Source organism: Alligator sinensis, unplaced genomic scaffold (genome assembly GCF_000455745.1).
Source record: "Alligator sinensis unplaced genomic scaffold, ASM45574v1 scaffold1216_1, whole genome shotgun sequence".
Classification (NCBI taxonomy): Eukaryota; Metazoa; Chordata; order Crocodylia; family Alligatoridae; genus Alligator; species Alligator sinensis.
Genome location: NW_005842018.1, coordinates 1,124,170 through 1,131,889, shown reverse-complemented (window position 1 = coordinate 1,131,889; position 7,720 = coordinate 1,124,170).

Below are 7,720 nucleotides of genomic sequence, written 5' to 3'. Positions count from 1 at the left end.
AAACTAGCAGTTGCACCGTTTGGATGCATGCTACCGATTGGCTCGTTGTAAATTATTCATACCCAACGACTGGCAATTGGCTCGCTAGCAGTATAAAAGCTTGAGTAGTTTCTGCCCAAGCCGGAGAACTCTGCGTGTACGTTGGGAACGAGTTCCTCGTGTACCTTGGAGCAAAATTGGGGCCTGATCAACCACCAACCACTCCCCGTCGCCGACCGTCCCGACGTACCCCACACCCTGCGTGCTCGGAAAACATCGATGTGCCACCCGGTTTCTTTCTTTCTGTTGTTTGTAACCTGTACGGAGAGTGCCTACACTGTGTGCATCGACGCAAGTCCCTGTACGCCACTTTGTAAGTAAAGTTCTTTTTTCAATTCAACCAGTACACGTTTGCGCCTAATTCCACTCCATCGGCGTAGCCCCATTCCGGCTATACTCCGCACCCACAGTGGACCAAATCGAGAATCCAGCACCATGCACCCTACATGGAAACACGTGTCCAATTTGCAGTAGAGTTTGTTGATCCTGGATAGACCTCAGCCATCTTTGGACACACAGATAAGACAATCGTGGAAGACAAACATCCTCAACTGCGAGAGATTGCCGAAGGTTTCTTAGTACTTTTGTTACGATCTTCCTGGTTCCTTCTTTCATCTCAGAGAAAACAGCACATGTTGGCAAAGTACTTTAAAGTCTTTTGAAAAACATTAACAGCCTCTTGTACTATGAAAAATGTAGTGCCTCCCAAAACTAACTTGCCTCAAGTCTTTTCCTAATTAAAGAATCCAAACAGCATGAAAGCTTCATTTAAGTACTTCAGCAAAATCAGTTTTTTTGCTTAAAAGCTGCAGAATGGAAACAAAGTACCCAGTCCCTAGCTTCCAATGAAGAAACCACTGAAAATCATCCAGCCAGTATGAGCAGACAGAATGGCCTTGTTTTGCACAGAAAAACACTTACGCTGTGACTAAGGCAGCATCTCAGAAATACTAACAGTAGCAGATCATTCTAGTTGTCGCCAATAAAAAAAAAGTTGCTGCAAAAGAGAAGTGTTGCACACAAAGAACTGGCAACACACAACCATCAGCAGAAACAAGAGCACACTGCCCATCTTCTGGAACTGTCAAAGGTACCCCTGTATTCCCACTTGCTGGGGTTGGTAAGTATTGGTCAGAGTCCATCATCTGCTGAGAAGAAATCAGGGTGCAAGTCTCTGGGCACATGGCTGGGATGCAAGCTGCAGGTGCTGCACAGCTGCAGGCAGTTCTCTTGATAAAGAGCTCATTTCGTTTTAGAAGCCCGGAGTTCTTTCCTGTGATTACCCGGCACATGGGATGCTAATCAACCAGTCCTTGAATTTGTGCCTCGTCGGTTTGGAATTCAGCAACTTTTGGAAGGTTGTTCGCTGGAGTATGAACAGCTGAGAGGGAGGGACAGTTACAAACTCTTGGGCTTTGTTTTTAAAACTTGTCGGTTTAGATTTTTTGTTGTTTGAAATATTTTTTTCCTGCTATAAATTTAATGTACCGATTCATTTTATCTACAGTGGAAGTCTGAGGCAGAAGCGGTTCTTTTTCTAGGATTTGACTGTAACCCGGGCGGTACTCCAAGAGGTACCCCCTCTCCAATTGAAGGGATCAGAGCAGGTGCACAAGCGTTGTGGGAGGTGTAGGGACCCTCCTTCCCCTATAAAGCGTGGGGATCTTAATGGGGACTTAACCATATACCTTTTAATGAGAAAAACAGCAGTGGGAACATCACATGTATAAACCAGGGGGCATAGGAGACACTACAACGCCCTGAGGGGGCAGGATTCAATAAAGGTTAGGCACTTACAATCGTAGACGTATTCATCCAGTTGACAAAAACAGGGTTAACCAAAATATAAAATACAGACAGCAGAACAAATGATACTAGTTGATGAAATATAAAATGCACAAATACAAAACGTCAAATAACAAGAAATATAGGGCCTAGGTACCTGGGGGGGGAGGGGAGGGGGGGAAAAACACAATGACCCCTTTCCACTGCAACAAGAATTGCTGCCTGTCACTTGACTCATCCCAAATCAACCCAGCTAGGACTTGAACTTAGGTCTCCCATGCAATAGGCAGAAACTCTACCACACAGCCACCAGTGCTAGCACTGCTGCAAGCTGCTAGGGGTTTTGACCTTCCAGGAGCCCCTGCCTCTCATTGAGCTTCCTGGCCTCTTGCTTGAGGAGCTGGGAGCCTCTCAGGTCACTGCTCAGCTTCTTGCTAGAGCTCGGGAGCCTCTCCTGCTAGCTGCAGCCTCTCGTAGAGGATCCTGGAGCCCAGCGGGGAGCCTCTCCTGCTGGCCACACACCACACTGCTGAGGGTCCAACTGCTGCCTGCAGGTCCCGCTCCTTCAGGTGCTTCTGGGGCAACTGCTCCCGCCCCGCTGGCCCAGCTCTTGCTAGATCTTTGAGAGTCCTTCCTTGTGGTCCCTTGCTGGTCTCTCCCTGAGTCAGCTGCACTGCCCCTTTTATCCCCCTCCAGGTGACCCGAGGGGCCAATCAGGGGACATGGAAGGTGAGTCTCTGGGGCCTGATTGGTGAGGAAAGGGAATCCCAAGCCCTCCAATCATCTTTTACCCTTTCAAAACCCCTGGGCCAAATCACTACCAGCTAGCCTGTCACATGACCATCTCCTGAAGTCCACACTGCTTCCTTAATTGACATGTATTTTCTACAGGATGACTACTAGGGTGAACAGGTTGCCTGTAGGTAGTTTGTCAGTCTCAGACCATTTCAATAAAGCTGAGCTATTTCAGCTCAGGACAACTGGTACAATTTGAAGGCTGGAAAAGGATTTGGCTATCCTATGGGTGCTACATAGATAGATGCTTACACAACAACCAACCATCACTAGTCAGTTAGTCAGCTGAGGTCACCGCCCATTACTTACCCTAGCTGCTTCATTGTTACCTTGTGTGCCTTCCCCGCCTCCATTCTCTATCCATTGGTTGCATCTACCTGCTGTCTCTCACCTTACACTTCTGTTGCAAGGTCTCTCGGTGTAGAGTTAAAATTCTGTTTGCTACCCCTCTTATTGCGTTTACACATGCACAAAAACATCGAATTAGAACTGTCTGGAATACCTGACCTTATAATCTGGTCACCCGCTTTGAAAGTATGAGTATGCATTAGTAGGGATTGAGTGAATGGCAAGAAACCAGTATACCTCATCTGAGGAATACTGGGATAACCACTTTGAGTGACAGAAGGTTGGCGACATGAGTGATGGATTGGGGAAGCATATGACTGACAAGTGGCAACTCTGCATGATTAGGCAGCTGAGAGTGGGGTGATATGATGTGAATGAAAGTATACAAGGTACCCATGTACACCTGGTGTGAGAGAGTGGGCGCATCTACACGTGTTTTAATGCGCAGCGGCCTATTTTACTGCGCATTAAGGCGTCACGGCAAAAACCGTGATAATATGCTAATGCGCAGTAAAATTAAGCTACTGCACATTAAATGTCACTAAAAAAGCATGCACTTTAATGACTGTGTGTTAGTAGCACGCATTTAGTTAGTACCTCACATGAGAGGTACTAAATTTAATGCGCAGCAGCAAAAGCATATTAATGAATGTGTAGAGGCACCCAGTGTGCGAGTGTTTTGGTGCACCTTGGCTAATACCTAACCCTTCTGGGCCTAATATCAGGGTTGCATCCCTCTCCCAGGCTTTGGGCTCAACATTGGCAAGAACTTTTTTTTTTTTGTTATGCAAGAAGAGTGCTTAGCACCAGGAGGCCCTCGTCCTTGACTGGATCCTCCTCTTGACACTTCCGCAATAAATAAGATAGAGGGATAATAGACTAACTATCATCTCATCAAAAGCAGCAGAACTTGGGTTCATCACTTCAGTGCTGTTAATGGAGGGTAAAACAGCAGGTTGAATTTCCAATGTTGCAGATGGAGAACAATTTTTATTTAGATTTCCCTCCATTTTTATTACATGAAAATATTCCTCCTCCTCTTAGATGCTGCATAACAAAAAGCCAGACACAAAACAATGCCTCCTACCTTTTGTGATTTGAACTATATGACAGGTGACAGTATACTCACCTTGATGACTTTAAGTCTAAGAAAGGTGAGTTGCATGCCCATTAGGGCATGCAAGGCCAGAATAAAATGTTTGTACATGAACGAGAAGGTGAGAAAAAAGCACATGTGCAGCCTTTACAACCTGGCTGAGCTCAGAGGCTTAGGTAACATGACTCGAAGCTAAATTATTGACAAATGGCCTGAAAACAGAATCCTTTTTTTCTCTGGCTACTTCAGCTGGGATGGAAAAAGACAACAAGGCTGTGGATAACCCTGAATCGGAATATGAGGGGTATGTATGTGCCCATGTATGTCCGCAAGCCCCTTCATTTTGTACCCTATACAACAAGTGTAGGTTGTAGATAAGCCAAACCTTATGATAAGTTCTGCTGAACACCCATAAGTGAAATACCCAAGACTGAAATTTCACAGGACAAGTGTTCTTCCCACCTGCTAAACTGCAACAGCAACATTCCCAAAGGCTCCTTTTTTCATATTCTCTGCCCACTTGACTTACTCTGTGAAACAGTGCAAGGGACTTGATCAACAGACTTGTACCCTGGCTCAGTGAAGAACTCCTGAATCCTCATCTCAGCACCCATTAGAGCAGCACTCATGGGGCCCTACCTCATTGTGGTCCTCAGGTGCTACAGCAATATAAACACTAAATAATGACAAACTGAACAGAGGCCCCAGTACTGCACTTCCCAAGAGGTGCTAAATATCCTCAATCCCTATAAAATGTAATAGAAGTTCAGTGATCAGCACTTTATAGGATTATCCCCCCTACTCCTTTGCTAGGAAAAACCTGCCGATCAAAATCCTTGTTCAGAAATCCTGCTCCTCATATGGGTAGTATAAACCCCCCCACTGAAGAATAAGTTTGATATTGGTAATAGCCACTAGATGGCAACCTTATGTACAGGTTCAAACAAATGTAGCACTTGAAATCTGAAAAGTAGTGTTTGAAGGGCAGTCGAGGAGGAAGCTATGTTAGGCTCTCCAAGCCAAGGCAGACGGGAAATCTATCAGTGGAAATATTTTTTACATTTCAAACATTTTTGGATCCTATTAGGATTGTCCAACTCTGGCTGTGGACAGACATTACTAGCAATTGCTTTAAAAACAGATGGGGAGCCGCAGCTTAGGAGTTTCTGCTGTTGCACTGCTGTTGTTAAGTTGGCAGGCACCCAGAGTGATGCAAGTGAATTGAATCCCTGTAACTTTAACCCCGGAAGAAAACAGGGTTAAAATTACAATGGCTTTACTACACTTGCATTTCTATTATAGGAGCATGCAGACATAAGAGGTATAATGTAACAGCTTATACAGCTGTGGTATTATAGTACCATTCCACAATGATATTAGCATGTCATCTCTACATCCTCATCTAAATAATGGGGAAGACTTCACGCTACAAGGCACCACTCGGAAAATGCCAGCTCTTATGGCATTTTTACATGTGCTCCTGATGCGGCGCTGGGTGCTTTTAATTAGCAAACTAAGCTATTTAAAAGTGCCTGCGTGTCGCATGCATCAGCGGAACAGCACATCCCCATGTGCTGAGAAAGTGGCAGCAGTGTGCTTTGAACTAAAGCGCATTGGACGTGTTTTAGTTCAAAGCGCACCACCACCATTTTCTCAGTGTGGAGGTGCACTGCGATGCTGACACACGACACACAAGGCTGCCAGGGTGAGTCAATTTATGTGCTCTGGCAGACTCGATTAATCAAGTCTGTCCAACATGCTGGATTTCCAGCGCATCGGAGCAGGCTCCCCGCATGCAAGTGCCCATTAGATCTCACTGTTTTTGACCATGGAGAAATAAAAGTTCAGATCTTCTGTTGCAAAGACCTCAGAAAGACCACAGCAGAATGCGTTTATTTGAAATCTCTGGGTTTATCTTGTGAATCATGTTTGTATATCTAATAGCGCCTCCATTTCATGGCACCCCTTAGCACCCTTGAAAGGATCTCAAGGCACCCATGGTACCCTGCTTGGGAATCACTACACTAGACAACATTACTGCATTATTTTAACAGCTTAAACAGGATAGGAAAAAACAACAGGATGGCTTGAATTTGTCATAAGATCCATTTTCTTTGTGTCCTCAGGTCTATTTTACCCAAGTCCCTCATAATTCTTAATACACTTACCCTCAACAGCAGTCCTATCCAGCAGACAAATATTATTGTCCCCATTTTTCAGCCAGGGCTCAGGGGCATGGAGATGACTTGTGACAGATTGCACCGGGTGACTGAGGCAGACCATGGATTAGAGTCGAGCCCTCCTGAGTCCAGCACTTCAGCCGCCAGGCCAGCCATGCTCTTCCCCTCCCACGTTTCTCCGATGGCTCTTTGCAACCAGACCTGATACCTTTACTTCTCTACAACATCTTTTTTCTTCCTCTCACCCTTCAGGTCCCCAGGTTTCTTGGAATATGAATAGCAGTGCAGTGTTTAAGTCCCAATTCTTCATTTGAGGATCTAGCCCTTGGTATTCAGAACTAGTCAGTGCCTTTTATTACAATCCAGTCCAGGGAAAAAGCAGAGTACAAGGATGATCAAACATACAGTGGGAGCTGGGGGTAAAACAAGGAAAGACAGAACAAGAGCCAAAAGCACAAGGAAGCTGCAAAAAAGGGACATATGCCATCTAGTTTTAACATGAAGAAATATGGTCTAGTGGTTAAAGAACAGGACAATTGCCTCTTTCAGCCAGTCTTGCTGTTTGATCTTGGACACAATTACAGGGGACTCATGCAGAGTGAAACTCCTCACCTGGAAGTAGTAAAATACTACTACGTTTCCATACATACCTGAATACCCCCACTGATGCACCAGAGCCGCTGACCCCTGTCCACGGGACCTGTGCCTTAGAAGAGAGCTCTATATGTCATGTATTAAACCTCCCGAATCCCAAGGGTAACTAACATTCACTAACCCCAGTGAATGTGAAACCCCAGTGGAACGTATAGACCAGTGTCCTTGCAGATACCTCGGTGCAAATCAGAGAGAGCTCCACCAACGTGGCACTGTAATGACAATCCATGCATGTGAGAGGGTCTGGCCAGAATCAGTACTGAATCAATGCTAGTGTACAAGCACGGTCATCCCCGATAGGAGGAACAGCAACGCTCTGAGTACCACACGGAAAACCTGCAGAGGTGGGACTGAAGGAGACGAAGGTTAAAATATTCAGAAGTGCCTATCAGAGGTGTAGCAATGTAACTGGGGTCACGGGGCAGCAGCACCCTCCAGCCGGCGCCACGCTACCAGCACAATCATGTGGCTGTGGGGGCAGTGTTTGTTTCTACTCCACCTCCCCCAAGTCAGCACCTAGGGCAGCAGCAGCAGCCGCCCCAACCTAGTGCGTAGGCCATGTGTTTGTGGCCATGAAATGCTGCCTCCTTGCCAGGCCTAGGACCACCATGGCAGGTGGGGGGGGGCGGGGGGGGGGGGCAGGGGGAAGGCAGGCCAGGCATGGGAGAGTGAATGAGGGTGGGGAAGGGGAGCAAAGTCCTATATGCTGCTTCCTCTGCAGAGTGAAGTGGGGATACACTGCTTGGTGTGGGACTGTCTTGCCCAGCTCCTATAGCCAAGTGTGCGGGCCGGCTCCTGATCCCATCCTCGCCCGGCGCGAGCC